Raw genomic sequence first — 17,876 nt, forward strand, 5'->3', positions numbered from 1 at the left:
GCCGCCCCCGGCTCCGTCGGTCGGTGGCAGCCGCTGCGGGTCCCCGGGCTGAGCCTGGCGGATGACATCACCGTGCCGCCGGCCGCAGTGCCCGGGCTGCTCCCGCTCCCCGCCCCCCGCGTATCTCTGGAACCAGGCGGTGGGGGTGGCCAGAGGACGAGGTGGTCCGGGTTTGTTTTTTTTTTTTGCTTTTTTTCTTTCTTTTAGCTCCTCGATTCGTGGAGTAGTGCATGGCATTTAAAGGGGGCTGTGGAAGAAATCATCTTTTCCCTGCCATCCGCCAGCGCTTGGCTGCGGGGAGAAGCGCTGCGGGGCATTTGAGGAATGATTGTGTTGCCTGCTGGAGGGGCTGGAGGGATTTGGGAGGTGCTCTTTGGTTTCTGCCGCTGATAACGAAGTGGACGTGTGAAGACGTGTGAAGAAGGGGAATGGGAGATGAGGGTGTTTTTTGTTTTAATTTCTATTTTATTCTTTTTCTTCCGCAATACTTTCTTGTGGTGGCATTTCCAGGCTGCCTACTCGTTGTTCCTCTAGAAGAGCCCTTGCTGAAAAGGCCTCTGAGATCCCAAAGGAGGCCGGAAGAATATTTGTAACAACTTGTAAAAATAAACTTTTGAGATTGCGGGACTGGCTAATAACCATGGAGCCCTCTGCCTGTTGGGATTAGCCAGATCTGAGTGTGTGTGAGCTGAGCTTCGCTTCTGAAGTGAGATTTAGATACTGCAGCATCAAACCAGTTCTTGTGCCATGGCTTAGGCTGCAAACCCCAGTGGTAGGAGTCAGTCCTTCTGTTCTTGAGTTGCAGACCTATGCAGTGCGTGACTGTACCCACTGTAATTAAGTAGAAATACAGACCACACTATTTGGGCAAAAAGTCTCTCCCAGGTGTTCAGGGCGCACTTGACCACACTTAAATGAAGCTGAAATCCTGTGAAATTCATTGTGTGTTTTAGCACTAAGAAGGGCGTCCTGTTGTGGAGCTTTAAGGATGGGCATCTACCCGCCCAGAGAGTTTATCAGCTGGAGGGAAGGTGTGTTGCTGTGTCTAATCGCTGGGTAAGCAGAGCCTGCTGACTCCGCCTTCCCAGTGCTGTGGTGTGGCAGCCTTCTTCCTTAGGGCTGCTGGATCATCTTGAAGCTGGGCGGGTCTTTGGGATGGCTGACCTCCTTGCTTGTTTCCTGAAGAAGTGAACATTCTTTGCATTGGATAACAGATCTGGTCAGTACAAGATTGGTTTTGACCGGGTCTTTGTTCTGCTCAGGTTGAAAATACAAATGCCTTATTCACCATCTCATTAATAATGCCAGAGGAATACTCATTTTTTTCTTGAAGTGTTTCATTTTTGGTTTCTGAAGAGTTGCCTTGATTCATTGTGTTGGGACATAGTTGTGGTTTGCCTTTTCTTGACTTAAACACAAAGAGAAGCAGAAAAAATTAATTTCTTGAAATGGAAATTTCAATTTTAGAAAAGCTGAGATGGATGCAGCAGTGAGACTTTGACCTTCTCAGCTCTTGACTGACTAGTGGTTGTTTACTACAGCTGCAGCTGTGCGCCTTTGAAAGAGGAGGAGCTGCACACACAAACATGCTCACTTTCCTCAGCTAAGAAGAGAACATGGGAAGAGGCATGATGGCTCAAAGTGAGATTTAAGAAAAGTATTAAGCAGTCAAAGTGCAGCTTTTCCTTTACTATTGTGCAGGGAATAGCTCTGCCGTAAGACAAATATTTGAGTCTTGAAGGTGCAAATGTAAAAGCGTGAAATGATGACGTTCTCTATGCGGTGAAAAAGATTATTTTTTTAATGAAATACATGCTAGAAAAGCAAAATGCTTTTATGCTGTAGTACAGAAGACACTTTAACAGTGTTTGTCAATCAGAAGCTCTGTGCAACCTTGCTATGTTGATCTTCAGACAGACCTGTTTCAGCTAAATGGATTTGTAAGTCCTAAACGTGCAAATTAATGAGCAACAAGAGCTATATTTGCAGATGAAGTGTTGCTGGGGAGTTTCTAGCTGGGCGTACAGCACTGTAGACAAAGTTGACTAAAGCACTAGATGAGACCAACTGTATATGTAGCCCAGTTGCGGTAGTGGGTAGAATTGGACCTATGTGAGGAAAGTTGTGTGATCTCTTTTAGTTTACACTAAAACCGTGCTGGTGCTGTTGTGTTTGCATTTCGAAGCTGTTTTCTGTGTAGGTCTGCTTAGATTTGGAGCCCTGAAAGGTGTGAACTTTCTCATACTTCGTTGAGATTTGGTGTGATTGGTTGGAGTTGGCTTTGAATCTGCGCTTTTGTCTTTGGTCCCAAGCAATAACTATAATGCAAAGATAGACAACTGTTCTTTAATCAGCTCTATTTATTGTTTGGTGGCAGGGAGTTCTTAAAACAAACAAACAAAAAAAACGCTGAGAGATGGAAGGAAAAAATCAATGTGGCTTTGCCAAGAAGTGAGTAGGTCTGTGCTGTATATAGCGTTGAGCTTGTGTGGATTTTCCTGTCTTGGTTTCAATGCAATGCCTGTTGGTATTTTTCAGAATAAGTAATTTAGACTTTAGTAGTCAAAATGACTACCACAGTCAAAGTATAATATAGATCTGTTTTGTTTTTTGTGTCTTGCAAAATAATGTGATTTGAATTGAAGAAGGCATTTGACATTATAGCTGTGCCTGGCTCATGTAGCTGTTTCTCTTTCATTTCCTGCCTTTTTTGGCAGAGGTGGTGGCATGAGCCATTCCAGCGTTGTTCAGCTGAAATACACGGTAAAACCTGGCTCAGAACTGAATGCATGAACTCATGTGAAGTGCCTTCAAAGATTGCAGGTGGCACAGCACGGGCTGATGGGTAAACTTGTGTGCTGATCTAAGAGGAGCTGTCCTCCCGCTTCGCTGTTTGCAGTGTGACTGCGTTGAGGTGTCTGAAGCCATAACAGGCCTCTGCTTGTAGCAGCCCCTGTGGCCTCTGTGCAAAGCACATCCATTGCTGGACCCCGATGTGCTGACTCTTCCTCCCCTTGAGGGAGCTCCCTTACCCTCCAGTCGTGATGCATCCTACTGAGCATGCACATCTCCACAGCTGTGTGCTTCAACTCCTCTGTCAGAGGAGTCTGTTCATCTGCAGGTGCAAGGGTAGGACTTGCCTAGGTGATGGCTTGCTGACTGTGGTTATTCTTGTTATTTTTAACTTTAATGAAAAACTACAAAGTTGAGGGTGCAAAAGCTGAGGTATATCAGAAGTAAAATTGCATGTGTAAGATTCAAGGGAAATCATGTGATTCGAGATTAATGAATAAAGTTTACCAAGACTGTTGTAGCTTGACATTTCCTCTGAATGCAATCCTAACAATGTCTGGATTTTTATTTTTGCAATCTCTTGGTTTGTTTATTCATAGATACTTTTTTACCCTGTGGAACGCAAGAAAGACATTTCTTCATGGTGTTTGTGCTTCTGTGGGTTGCTGGTAGCGCTGGTGTTGACGGGCTTTGGAGTTGCAGCGCAAGCCAGCATCACTTGAGTTAAGGCACGTCTGGTTAGCAGTAGCAAGCTTTTGTCCTCTGCGTGAACCAGCCCTCAGAAGAGGAATGAAGTACGCTTTTTGCTAATGGCTGGCACGGTATTTGCTACATAGCAGAGTAATGATGGGACTCAGAAATCCCCAGCTTTGTTCCTGTCTGTGGGGTGAATGTGCTGTCTTTGTTTAAACACAGAACAATCAAATGCATGACCTTGGACATCAGCACAGCAAAGGGGATAATTAATCAGATGTATCATGTTGGAGACCTGAGCTCTGGTCTCAGTTTTGTCAGATGTCGCGTTAGGATAACTGCTTTGTTATCCCTCTGTAAGGTGGCAAGCAATGATCCCAATTTCTAATTAGTGTGGGCGTTATCCGGTGATCAGAGCTGCAAAGAGCACAAGGTTACGAATGCTAACACCAGTCCTCCTGCTGACTACCTAAGGATGGTTTCTTTTTCTCTGCCTTGGCCAAAAAGCCCGTTGGTGGTGGTGGTGGCATTGCATCTATTTGCTAGAGGCTTAGGTCCCCATCTGCAATGCAGGAGACATGGAGATGCCCTCCGGCTGGGTCACTGCAGCCGGCCTGCAAAGAGCTGGGCCCATCAGGAGGAGTGCTCGGGGCCTGCTAGCAGAGTTGGATGTCTTGCCAGCAAGTCTCTGGAAGCCTTCCTGAGCATGTGCAGGCTGTAACTTAGGTAATGGTGTTCAGCTCTCAACAGACTGTCTGCGGCATGGAGAAAGGTGTTTTCTCTACCCCAGCAGTTTCTATTAGGAAAGTATTAATTGCTTTCTGTGAATTTCTGAGGGAGAATCCTTCCAAATAAAAACATTCTGAATTGTTTTCTAGACTTTTTCCTTTACCAATATAGTTCTTTACTAATATAGTCGAAAATACCTGATGTATTCTTGAATATATCAAACTTTGCAGAAGCAGACTGAGAACTTCAGCTGAAATGATTGTTTGTTAAATAGAATAATCTAGTATTAGAAGTTTATTACCTCAAGAAGTAACTGATTGTTGTCAGTTACTGTGAATGTTGTTTATTAGTTTTTTTTTTCTTTCCATGGGACTGGCATTTTTAGATGATGTGCTAAAAATTCAGGGCACTTTTCATAGCAGATGTGATAATAGGTGGTCATCCTCATTAGAATTAGTCATATTAGTTGCCAATTCTTCCTGGGAAAAAAGGAAAGATGACTGTATTATGCAGTAACACTTGACAGAAATCTGAGCAGGACTTAAAATCAGAGTAATGTAGACTGTCTTTATTTTGAGCGTGCTGTGCTGGCATAAAAGAGTTTTGAGTAGTTTTGGAGTAAGAGTTGGCAGTGCTGTAGGAGAGCATGTAAAGAGCTATGACTGATGATGCTCTAAAATCTTTTTAAGTGTTGGACAGTAGTTGGAACTATTCCAGTTTTTTTTTCATGGAATCTTGTAGTTGCAAGAAAATTTGTGTTAAGTGGGAAATGAAAAGATTTTCTTAGAAAAACCCCCTAAAAACAGAGGTTGGGAAAATCATTCCTTTCCAGTCCCTGTAAATCAGTAAGTTACAGGATGACTTGATTTTTCACAGTTTCTATCTGGTCAGTGATTTTTTTTTTTTTATAGATGGTGCCCTGCAGAATTTTGAAAGGAAAAAATTGCAAAATGAGTAGTGTTGGGTTTTCTTCCCTTCTTGATGGGAGAGCATGCAAACAGTCTAGTTGGAAAATAGATTTGGAGGCTGTTAATTCAGAAAGTATTGCTGTTTTCAGTTTTACTTTCCAGATCTATATTCAGCTAAATCAACATTTTGCTAAAAATGTCTTCAGTGTATATTTAAAGAATATATATCAATAGTTCTGGGCCTTGTATTTTGAGAAGATCAATAGTTGCATGAAACAAATACAAGCACAGGACAAACTGAAAAATAATATTAGATTTAGAACAATTTTTTTTTTCACATCTCAGCCTGTATTTGAGATAGATTTATTTTATGCTTGCTGGAGACGTGCTCTCCTTTAGTTTCTATGTGCTGCTGGATTTAAGAAGGCAATATTTCTTTTTCACTGCGATTGTAAAGAAGCATGTGGGCAGGGGCAGGGATGGGAGTCTCGCGTCTGTGCATGGCAGTTGAAGGCACTTTTCGAAGACAGTTCTGGTGGATGGCTTGAATAAAACTCATTCCTTTCCTTAAAAGAAGAGCCTTGCTCATCCTTACTTCTGAGGTACATGCTGAAGTCATGATACTGCAAGTTGTCTTCAGGTTAAAAAAAAAAAAAAAAAAGCCTCTCATTGAATGACTACAGAGAGAGTCTAAGATGATTAGCTTGCACATACGTGTGCACACTGTACTTGTTTAAAGACAAGTGAGAGGCGACCTTCTCTGGTCACCTTAAATCCTTGGGAAAACATTCCTGTCTCTGTGGGATTTACTGGTGGCGAGGCAGGGAGGTTCTGAGCTCTGTGTGCTGGTTTTTTTTGTGTGGCTTCCACACTAACACCACACATTGTGAGAGGGGGCACCCTTAACCAGGCTGTGGTTTTCTTCAGTGGGGAGAAGCACCAGGAACTTAGCTGTTTGGTACCCAAGTCATTTTGTGGGCATGACCCAAAGTCCATCAGCAGAAGTGAGAAAGGCTTGTACTTTCACATTCCTGTCAAACATGGCTACAGTTCCTTGTGTGTACGCATCTTTTTCCTCTTCTGGAAAAAAAAAAAAAAAGAATTCAAAAAAAGGGAGAAAATTTATTTCTGTGATTAAGCTGACTACAATCAGAATTAGCTCCTTCACACCCATCAGTTCTTGTCCCTGTGTATTTGGCTGTTGCTGCCTCTGCCTCTTGTGACAGTGTTTCCCTGTCCTTCTTCAGGTGAAAAATACTGTTACTGACAATATCCTTTTTCTTCTGTCGTAGCCCTTACACTGACGACCTGAATAGAACAGTCTTGTAATGAAAAGGCTTCTTTAATTTTTAATTTTCTTTTTTTCCACTGTTTTTTCTTAATCTTTCTACTTGTGCTCCTGTGTACCCCCCAACCTGCAGGCTCATAAAACTTGTCTTTTGGGCTATGTTTGGTGTGATGGTGGATGTTGTTGCTAGATTTAGTGCTAGATATTTGAGATGTTCTTGTATATTATATTATAATACAATAAATAACAACGTAAAATTAGCTAGAAATTAGAAATATGAAAGTATTATCTGTTGAAATGTTCTCCTTATGTTATACAATGTTGCAGTTAATTCAGTGAAACTGAAAAATTTTATCTGTATAAACAAATCTGTAAAAGTAATTTCTGAAGAAGTGAGGCATGTGCTATGGCAATCATTTGATACAATCTAAAACTTTAATTTCTGTCAGACATGATAGACTTCTTGGTTTAAAAGCTGAATGAGTAAGCTGCAGCTTTTATGGAGTTTGAGGATTGGCAACTGTGTGAAGAGTTATGTTCTGAAAGCATCTTAACTGCACTGTGAATGCCGCAGAAAAAGTGAAGCCAGACCTGACCAGTGTGTAAGTTCCAAAGACTTGTAAGGAATTCTGTCTGGATAAACAGGCTTGCGTTTAGCCATAACTTTCAAATTTGGTTCATTCTTCCACTTCATAGTATGACTAATGACTTAGAGGCATTCAACTTAAAAATGAACTCTTGACTTGGGGGTTTAGGTGTATTTCTAGGCTTTGTTCCTATAAGACTAACATTGTTGTTCTTGCTGTCTGGTGTGGGTTTTCCTCTCTCTTTGTACTGTGCTCTTCTGCCTAAATGTGAAGTCCAGTACCAAGAGTGGGATTTAATTCACTGTGTCCTAAGCTAAAGATCATGTCAGATAGCCCCAAAAGAGAGGTGTGTAAATATGTATTTTATATCTGTAATGATTTAGTGAAAAAGACTTTGTAAAGTGTATGTTTAAGTTGTTAATTGAAGAGTGAAGCTGAATTTCAAGTTCATTGCCATCCTGAAGGGTGGTTTCGGATGATGATGGTTTCTGTTCAAAGTTTTCAGCTGATGGTGAATGTACTGTCATTTAAGTAGATACCAGAAGGAACTTAGCGTGAAGTCAAATTAAGATATATTGATTGGTGAAAGAACTTGGTGGGGTGAGAAGGGAAAAATAGGCCTGTCAGCCTCACTTTGGTGCCTGACAGAATATGGAGATTATTCTGGGAGTTAGCTAGCAAATGCCTGAAAGACAATGCAGTTATTGGTCAGGACTCATGAAGAGAAGTCCTGTACAGTGAATGTGATCTCCTTTTTATGACGAGGTTATTCACCTTAGAACAAGGAAGGCTGGTTGATGTAATTTTTTAAATTTCAGCAAAGTTTTTGGTGCAGTTTCTTACAAAATTCTTCTGGGCAAAATGTCAGCATACAGCTAGACAAATACGTAATACAGTGGGTGAACAGTTGGCAGACAGGTTGGCCTCAAAGGGTTACAATAAAATGGTATTACATTAGGATGACGGCCAGTCACTAGTAGGATTCTGCAGAGGGCTCTGTTTTAGGGCCAGTTATTTTCAGTGTTTTCATTAATGATTTGGGGACTGGACTTGAAGGCATGCTGAGTTTGTGGGAATATCTGTGATGGGCTTGGTAGAAGAGAGGCTTTGCAAGGAGAATGACAAATGGGAGGGCTGGACAATTGCTAGCTGCATGAAAAGAACAACTGTCAGGTTCTGCACTGGGTGCAGGCTGGGGGGCGAGGGGCTGGAGAGCAGCCCTACAGAGAAGGATTTTGGGGTTCAGGATGAAGGCAAGCTGAATATGAGCCAGCAGTGTGCCCTGACAGCCCAAAGGGCCAACCATACCCTGGGGTGCACCAGGCCCAGCGCTGACACTGAGTGAGGGGAGGGGCTGTCCCACTTGGCTCTGCTCTGTGCAGCCTCACCGCCAGCACTGGGGGCAGGGTTGGGTGCCAGAGTGTAAGAAGGACATAAAACTATCAGCAGGAAGATGTTTGAGGAGCAGCTGAAGACCCTTGGTTTGTTCAGCCCAGAGCAGAGAAGGCTGAGGTGAGGCCTCATGGCGGCCTACATAACGACATGGAGCTGTGTCAGGAAAAGGTTCTTCACCAGAGGGTGCTGGGGCATTGGAACAGGCTCCCCAGGGCAGTGGTCATGGACCCAAGCTGCCAGAGCTCGAGGTGTATTCGGACAGCTCTCTTGGACATAGGGGTGGAATTTGGAGTGGTCCTGTGTGCAATCAGGAGTGGGGCTCAGTTATCCTTTGGATCCCTTCCATCTCAGAGTATCCTATGATTTTGTGGAGTCAGGTTGTAGATCTGTTATTTTGAAGATCAGATAAGACTGTTAGAATAAGCTAATTCGATTTAAATTGAGTCATCAAGAGAATATCACCTAGACTTGCATTAAGACAACGTACTTTGTTGGAGTTGGAGCATTTATGAATACATGATCATAATACAGAGGATATAATGTGATGAAGAATCACCTACGTTCTTCGGTAAGCAGTTCCAGGTATTTATAATTGCCCTAATCTTTGTACATTAGTTGTACCCTGAATTCATCCATATACTTGGCTTCCAGCCATTTAACCTTGTTGCACTTCTGCCTCTTAAGTGAGTGGTCAGTCAGTCTTCTGTCAGTTCCTTCTCTTTTTGTTTCCAGAGTTTGCATAATTGAACAGTGTTTTAATTTGCAGCTGTTGAAAAGGGTGAATTGATTAAAATCATCTTTACTTCAAAGTAGGAAGCAGGAGACCTTTGTTTAAAGAATCAGTTTTAACCTTTTTTTATGCTGTACTTCTTATGTGTTTTTTGTTTCCTGTGCTGTCTGTTGTCTAAATGATGTTCAGCATGCTGATCAGCAGAAGTTTTTACGCACCACATATGCCATTTTTAGCAAAGAGAAAACACAGCTGTGTGTATATACATACATAAAAGTATACGTATGTATTAGTGGAGTTAATTTTCTGAGTTTTAATTTTGAGTTTTTAAAATTGTGGTGTGACAAGAGATGTATTATTTCCTGGATGGTTTAGTTTTAATACTGACTCATTCAAGTTATACTTGGGTGGAAACTGGAACTCTCCTAAACTGTCGGAATCATCACTTCCATTGTGTTATTTATGTCTATTTTCAACATGCCTGGTTATTGTAAAAATCTTAATAAAAAGTATTTGCAGTTAAAGCTAAGTTTTATATTAAATAATGGGAAAATATAATAAAAGAAGAAGTAGATGAAACTCACTGTTTAAAATGTAGTTGAGAGTTTTAGAACTAGTATGTATCATTCTTGAGCATATTATTTATATTAAAAGATTGGAAGAAAAATGAAACATATATTGTTTCTTTAGCTCCTAGTAAATTTTTTCAACTTCTGTGTGAGCTAGGTAGTGGTCTGTCGCAGCTGAATAAGCTGTGGAAGAGATGATGCTCTTACGCACCTGCTTATTGGTTAGCGTATTACACTTCAGTTTTGTTTAGCTTTACTGTACTTTGTCTTTACTGTAGAAGTTTTGGAGTACTGTTTGTTAGGCTGCTTTTTCGAGAAGTATTAACCTTCATTGAAAGATAGGAGTACCCATCTTTTCATGTTGTGAAGCTGCATATGAAAGTAACTTTTTTGAAGGCTTGGCTTTCTCTCATCTAATGACATCACCATACAATTTTTCAAGTGCCTTTTCTGATATGTCTACTCCGTATATTTTATTTGAAGCACGAAATACAGCTCTCACTGTCCAGGTGTATCACAGAACTACACGTGCTTTTTTTTTTTTCTGTGCTTATGTTCTTTTGTACTACTTAAGACCTTTCTGTATCTTGTTCACTATTTTTTCTTACTGTGTTTATCCAGGATCATTTCAAACATAATAATGCAATTCAAATAATTGCTGTTAGTTAATCATACCATTTTTAAAAGAGGGAGTGTGAGTGTCAGGTGGTTTTGCTGAGTTTGGCTCAATCTCAGGAAGTTCAGCTGTTTCGCAGTAATTTCATTGCTGATGTCCTGCTGATACTCAAACTAACTGGGACTTTTTCCTATAATTATTTCAGACTTCTTAGAGACTTGCTTTCATGCTTACATATGTACTGCTCTATTTTCTCAGTCTTCTCAAGGAGATATGTAAATCTTAATTTCTGCATATTCTGATCATAAAAATACGATAATGGAAAAGTTTGTTTTTGTAAGAAAACCAAACCAAAGACAGGCTTTTCTGTTGTGGTTTTTTTTTTTTTTTTTTTCCCCTCAGCCTTTTCCTTAACTTCTTGAAATAGGCCAAAACATCTTATCTTTCTTTATTTGCCGGCTTTTCCAAGGTATAATTTACTTCAGTGCAATAACTCTGTTTCTGCTTCTCTGGGAGACAGATAAAAGTATGTAGGATGCAGCGTTATCAAAAACTGTACAAGTGGAAGTGTTAAGTCTCTTCCTCCTTCTCCAGGAAGAAAAAGAAAATTTGTTGGCTCTGTCACTTTCTTTCTCCAGGTTATTGTAACTACTGTAGTTCATGTAAGAAGGATCAGGTTTAGGAACAAGTACTATTGTGCAATATAGCCTCGTGCAGCAGGTCGGAAAACTGAAAGGAGCTGTTCAGAGGAAAGATTTTATTAATGCTCCAAGCTGTCTGGGAAAAAAACAAACAGCTCACCAGGTAAAGAGCACTAGAAATACATTCAGTTGAGGCTCTTTGCCAAAATTGTATCTTGTTCTGCTCTTGAGAGAAGTTCAAATCAGTGTTTGTTTATCTGTGTTTTATAAAAAAGGAAAGAGAAATACACTGTAAAAACAAAGTCTATACACGTCTCAAACAAAACTATTACAGAACTGATTGGACTGTGGGGAGACATCACCTTTCTGAAATCAAATTGATCTTCCATCATCTGTTACAGTTCCAGTTTTTGCTCCAGATCCTCCTGCTTGGAAACTGGCTTTCGTTTCACTCTGCAGTAGCTTTATTTAGGCTTCCAGTGGAGTGCTTGAAGCGGGCTTGTACTTTACTCTATTGGGCTTACTACTATTCATGATTTTTATGCTCTTTATGGACCACCAGTTTATTAAGAAATAGCCTCTTACAGACAAGGAATAGCGTTTCAGGCTTGTAAACAGCTCTCCATGGAGCTTTTGAACTCTGTATTCTGAGTGCAGCTCTTCACATGGCATAAGAAGAAATGTGAACCTGAAGCATATACAGTCATTAGCTTAAAATCCTAATATGCTATTAATGATATCATTTTTTATTAAAGTGGAAGCTTTAGATGTTGCATGTTGTTCTTCACCAGTAATATTGCTTGTTTTCTCCACCCAGTGTCTGTTAGGCTTTTTATCTTTTTACTTCCAAGCTTTTTTTTTTTTATGCAGCATTAGTTTCCATTGCACGCATTTCTAAATGTAAAAACCAGTCATTCCTTAATTTATATTTTTGTGTTATAGATCACATAGCACGTTACAGGTCCCTGGAGTCCTGAAATTCTGCTGAAGATTTATTACAGCAGTTCCTGAAAACACTGTGGTAAAGCAGTAACCCATTATTTTCTGAGTTAATGCAGTAGACAGCTGGAACTGCACGTGGCATCTTCTCGCTGCTGATTGTATTACCTTTGGGAAAACTTGTGATACCTCACAGCTTGCCACGTGGAAAGCAGCTCCATTTCTTCTGCTAAGGTTGGCTGTCACATGCATTTTGTGTCCTTCTGGTTCATAACTGGAGGCATTCAAGACCAGGCTTGATGGGTTTCTGGGCAGCCTGATCTAGTGGTTGGCAACCCTGCCCATGGCACGGGGGTTGGAAGTAGATGATCTCTGAGGTCCCTTCCAAACCCAGTCATCCTGTGATTCTCTCTCAGGTTCAAGGTGACAGTGACTTCGCTTGCGGTCTAGGAGGAGTTTCCCTTGAACCTTTTCCTGTTATTGCACACTGGACAGGGGCTGCCGTTCATATGACTCTTCGTGGTTGTTTTGCTGTGTTGAGAAATGGCTTCAATATCTTCTGAGAGCGTGTCTGCTGTTTTTCATCTGTTTCCCATTGCAGTAGGGTCCTTTGTGAGTCTGTTAGGGATGAAGGCAGGTTGCAAGGGAGAGAAACTGTGAAATCAAGTTGGGGAGGGCGAGAAAGGACACAAGTAGTCCAAGAAAAGTAAACTCATGTGCATGTGTGTTTCGTTTCAAAGTGGCATAAAGGTAGCCTGCTGCTGCTGAGCAGTGATTCGAGATCCTTTGAAAGCTATTTGCTGCTGAATATACTTTTAAAGCAGCATAGACTTCTCGTACTGCAGCATGTTGTTACCCACTGAAGATCTTTTCCATTAGTAACATCTCAGTCATCAGCTGTAGAATGGTGTTGGTCATACTACAGACAATTTGGAGACTTTTTTTTAAAACAGGAATTGGCTTTCACTGCTTGCCAAGGAAGTTTGTATAGCTAATGTAATCACACATTATGTGAAGTGATTCTTTTTTTTTAATGGGTTCAATTTTTTGGTGCTATATCTAGAGTCTTGCTGCTACTTCTACAGTTGTTGAGAAGCTGCAGGTTTATTTTGTCTGTTGTTCTCATATCTGGGTCCTTGCGGGTTGCAAACTTGCTTGGATAACATCAATCTTTCTTACCATCCATGGATTTGGTTTGGCATCTGTTGTGGTCCTTTCTTGAAGGGCTGTTGTTTCTCTTGTTATTCTCAGCCACCAGAATACATTTTGTTACCGAATGTGTAACATGTTTAAATGTTTTTTTTTTTTTCTGAGTGAATCAATTGCAACATCCTGAGGAATTCTGATTATGTATTTTTGATGCTAAACAGTTCTTGGGAGTGTCTTGCAGGTAGATGTGAGCAGATGAGGAAGCGTGATGTGTGTTGTTTTTTAGTCCATATTTTTTTGGTGAAACTTGACTCTTTGCTTTTCAGCAACGGTGTTTAGGCAAATAATATTCTTCAGGCATGTAACTTTAGAAACACCTTTACCAGTTTATTTGGAAACTGAAATCTTATACAACTTTGGAAAAGTAGGAAAGTTGGTTTCTTTTTTGCTTTGTACTGTCTTAAGTTTGCAAGAGCTCAGAAATACTAATACAGGCATTCCATTTGTTTATTGTTAAAGTTTGAAGTCTTCACATGAATCAAAGTGAAATTCATAGGTTTTTTTCTGTGTTTTTTCTACATTACTTTTTCTTCCTCTTCAGATAGATTATTTCATTGTTGCTTTGCAAATAACCTTCCTTTTTCCAAATGATCTCAAATACAAAATGACTTCGAGTACATCACGTGGCTCTGATGTTTTGTTTACAGGGTCTATTAAGCTGGTCATTCTTAAAGCTGATTTAAACAATTTTCTTCTATTATTTTTCTTACTTGACAAACAAGTACTATTTCAACATATTGTTTTAGATTTGGTTCTTTTTCTTCATTAACATTTTGACTCTATAATAAGATGTATAATACATTTTTGGGGTAGTGGTGACATATGTTCAGACCTCTTAGGTGGTATACTGACTTCTAATTTAGAAGTCATTTAAGAAGTGCTTCACTTTTACGTATACGAAATGAATGTACTACTATTTACCCTGAACATTTTAAGATCTGTCACTGGGAAAATTACTATAGAAAAGCTAAGTAATACTAGGGTTGTTATACGTATGCTTCACACTGGGATGTCCACAGGGATTTCTAGAGGTTCTTACCATGGAAGTTGCTTTGGTTGCTTCTGCAAGCTGACTTTTTTTTTTTTCTGGAAGGTATAAGGAAAAATATAACTTCTTTCTTTTGTGAGACCAAGAATAACTTCAATGAGCCGTGTAACCATGAAAAGTATATTGAAGGAGCTGTTTGCGAGAGGTATTACCCACTTGGTTTCCTTGGAAACATGAAACATGATTTACAAATATTGACTTGAGAAAGCTGCAGCTTAGAGGAAATCCTGAATTGTTGGTTCAGGCTTTGAAATTAATATCTCTAAAGAGTGCTGACCATACTGAAAGTTACTATGTGCCCCTGAAAATTACAATTCTGGGTTTATCTGTTCCTTAATGTAATAGCTAATTCTGGATGCAGGACTGTAGAGAATCTTCGAGAGTTTTGTCGAATAAGAAGTGCTGAACTGGGATCCTTGGCTCTGTTTTCACCTGTGTTAAAGAACTCATCTCCCACTGAAGTTATCATAGATGTTCCTAAAAACAAAGTCATTAGTGACTTGCTCACAGCTGGTGGACTGCAACTTAGGACTTTTTCTTCTCATGCCTTCCAGATGTTTCCAGGTACCTTGGAGGGTGATTTTTATGCTCTTGGTTATGTTTACACAGGAGAGTGTGAGAAGGATAGGTGAATTGCATTCACTGGATAGCTTATTGTTATCTTATAGGGATGCTTACACATATTTAGTTTTAGAGGCTGGTGATTCTAATTTGGTCTTGCTGGACTTGTCAATATTTTCAGAATGAAAGTACCTTTATCCCTGGAGCATGAGATGTACTATACAAAGTATCCCGAAGCTGATATTTTATTCATCTTAAGGGAGAAAGAGCATCTGCATGGGAGAAAAATTATACAGCAGAGTTTTGTGTATGTTTTAGGATAGCTGTGCTCTGTATAGAGTGGACAGGGATTACCTCTGTATGCTCATTAGTGTGTCAGTAACCATAGTGCGGTCGGTCTAAACAGTGTATTTCTGACTGTGGTTTAATGTCTGGTTCTCTTAGTGTCACTGGTGGCTTATGCAGTCCCTGTTGACCTCCATCTCGTGGACTGCCTGTCCCTCCTTTGCTGGCTGTAGTCATCACTTGTACTTGATCTACTGTCAGTGATACCGCACGCTGAACAGGAAAAAGCAATTGGTTTAATTTTTTGAGTTGTGCTGATGTGTTCTAGGCTTTGGTTGTTTTCCCAGTCCAGTTTGCTGTTGACCCCCTGAAACTGTTGTGACTGTGCAAGGGTGGAAGAAGTGTTTAGTGGCCACCGCTGCTGCCAATGGAAAGGTACTTTAAGTTCTTCCCAAAGTAAGGAATGTGATAGCCTTACGTCCCCTGCCCTTTTATTGAGAGGAATGCCTGCAGAGCAGAGGTTAGATCTTTGGTTTCTCCAGGAAAATTTTCATCCATCCGGTTTGCCTGTTGTCTGTAGTGCTGGTTGTTTCATAGTCATGACCACGAGAGCTGTGGCAAAGCACAGTTTGTAAGGAGATATGATGTGTTATTATGAACAAATGGATGAAAGAATACGTGCATGCAGGCCTGTGCTTCTCTTTCAAACTGCATAAGAGCCTGTGCGTCCCAAATGTTTAAATTTTTCCCCTAAAACTTCAGCAATATTTTGCATACAATTTATAAGGAGTGTTTTATTTTTCCTTGCTTGGTGATTATAAAGACACGGTGGTGAGTGGCTTTGAAGGTAGCCTTGCATGGTTTTCTTAATTAAGGCAGGATGAATCTAGGTCTACCAATGTCTGTGGCTACAGGAGTGTTTCATACTGGAAGTGGTGAGATGAAGGTAGGAAGTTGAACGATGTTTGAGGAGGTGGTTCCTAAACATCTAGAGGCACTGGTGGCTTGACAGGCAAGAACCACTGAAATCTGTAGGTTGACGTGTCACAGATGAGACACCAATATGCATGGGCCATATATACTGTAGATTTTAACAGTAAGGACAGATAGGAGACCACCAAAACCATCTATGTATGGATCAAGTATCATTGTTCTCCTCAGTTAAACTGACTTGATGAGGAGAAGGGCTTTGTTTAATGCTTCTGTAAATAAGGTGTAATATCCTGAAGGCTGTAAGGAATTTTATGTCAGATATAAATGGTAAGGAAGGATTCAGCTGTGTTGTTTTTGTTTTTGGTTGTATTGTGGCTAGTTCTACCTGATGAAGGCAGTCTGCTCTTGGATTGCCGTGTGTAGAGGCTGTGAAAGACGGTGGCAGAGACTATGAAATGGCAGAAAGATTAATTAATGGGAGGAGGGAATCGAGGATCTCCTGTTGGTAAGTAGTGTACAGAGACATTAAGCCAAGGGGAGGTCAGTAAATTAGGAAAAGATTTGTTGGTGTTTTCCTTTACAGAAGGACGAGTGAGAAAGTGCTTGTTTGCTTGAGTCGTCTCAGGTTGTTTTGCTTTTTGTGTTTCTTTTGTTTGCTTGTCTGCTTTGATTATTTGTGGACTTGGAGAAGGTAAAATTCTGTATGGCTGAAGGCAGAACAGCAGGTATACCAAGTCATTTGCTGACAATCATGAACATGGATCCAAAAAAAGTGAATGTCATTTTAGGCTGCCAAGCATCTACTAACAGAAAAAGATAATTTATGTGAAATGAACACTGGTTCTTTGTGTAACCAAATAAACTGCATGGACTACTGCACAGCAAGTCAAGATAGAAACAAGGATTTGTAGCATAATAGAGTTCTGCTAAATTTGTGATTGTTTTTATGTGAATACATTGTGCCAATACAAAGTGAATTTCGTATTGAAGGACCGATTATGAACTAAATGCCTCCAGATAAATGCCAAACAGAAGTTACTGCACTTTATTTAAACTTAGAAGGAATGCAGTGAATGTGGATGGAGAGTTATCATTGTATTAAAACAAAATACGGAAATGTAAGAGATAGTGGTGTGATACTCTTAAAAGGATCCAGAATAATCCTTTTATCAGGATGCATGTCTTCTGAATATTGCTTACTCATTAGAATAGTAGCCATGTAACTAGAATATGCTTCTCCTAAGGCAGTGATCATGAAAAAAGACTACTCGTTAGCCCCATTGCTCTTCTCCAATTCAGTTTTTCTAGGGTGTCGCTAGTAAATTGATGGTTGCAAGAACTCAGTCCTGTAGAAACATCAGGAGAGCTTCCAATGTTGAGTATTTTCCTGGCAGAATATTGACATTCATAAAATCGTACAATCACCAAGGTTGGAGAAGACCTCTAAGATCATTCAGTCGAACCATTCACCTACCACCAATATTTTTCCAGTAAACCATGTCCATTAGTACAGTATCTAAATGTTTCTTGAACACCTCCAGGGACAGCGACTCAACCACCTCCCTGGGCAGCCCATTCTAGTGCCTGACTGCTCTTGTGGAGAAGAAATCTTTTCTCATGTCCAACCTGAATCTCCCCTGGTGCCACTTGAGACCATTCCCTCTAGTCCTGTCGCTAGTTATGCAGGAGAAGAGGCTGAACCCCACCTCGCCACAACCTCCTTTCAGGGAGTTGTAGAGAGCAATACGGTCTCCCTTGAGTCTCCTCCAGCCTAAACGATCCCAGCTCCCTCAGCCGCTCCCCATAAGACTGGTGCTCCAGAGCCCTCAGCAACTCCATTTCCCTTCTCTGGACACACTCCAGGGCCTCGATGTCTGTCTTGTAGTGAGGGGCCTAAAACTGAACATAGTCCTCAAGGTGTGGCCTCACCACGGCTGAGTACGTAAATCATA

At 40.6% G+C, this 17,876-nt stretch overlaps 1 protein-coding gene across 5 annotated transcripts in view; it reads left to right on the forward strand.

The window, feature by feature from the left end:
* Positions 1-17,876, forward strand: part of KLF12 (Kruppel like factor 12) — a 254,581-nt gene that overhangs the window by 1,553 nt on the left and 235,152 nt on the right. The gene's annotated exons all lie outside the window — the stretch shown is intronic.

Source organism: Numida meleagris, chromosome 1 (assembly GCF_002078875.1).
Source record: "Numida meleagris isolate 19003 breed g44 Domestic line chromosome 1, NumMel1.0, whole genome shotgun sequence".
Classification (NCBI taxonomy): Eukaryota; Metazoa; Chordata; class Aves; order Galliformes; family Numididae; genus Numida; species Numida meleagris.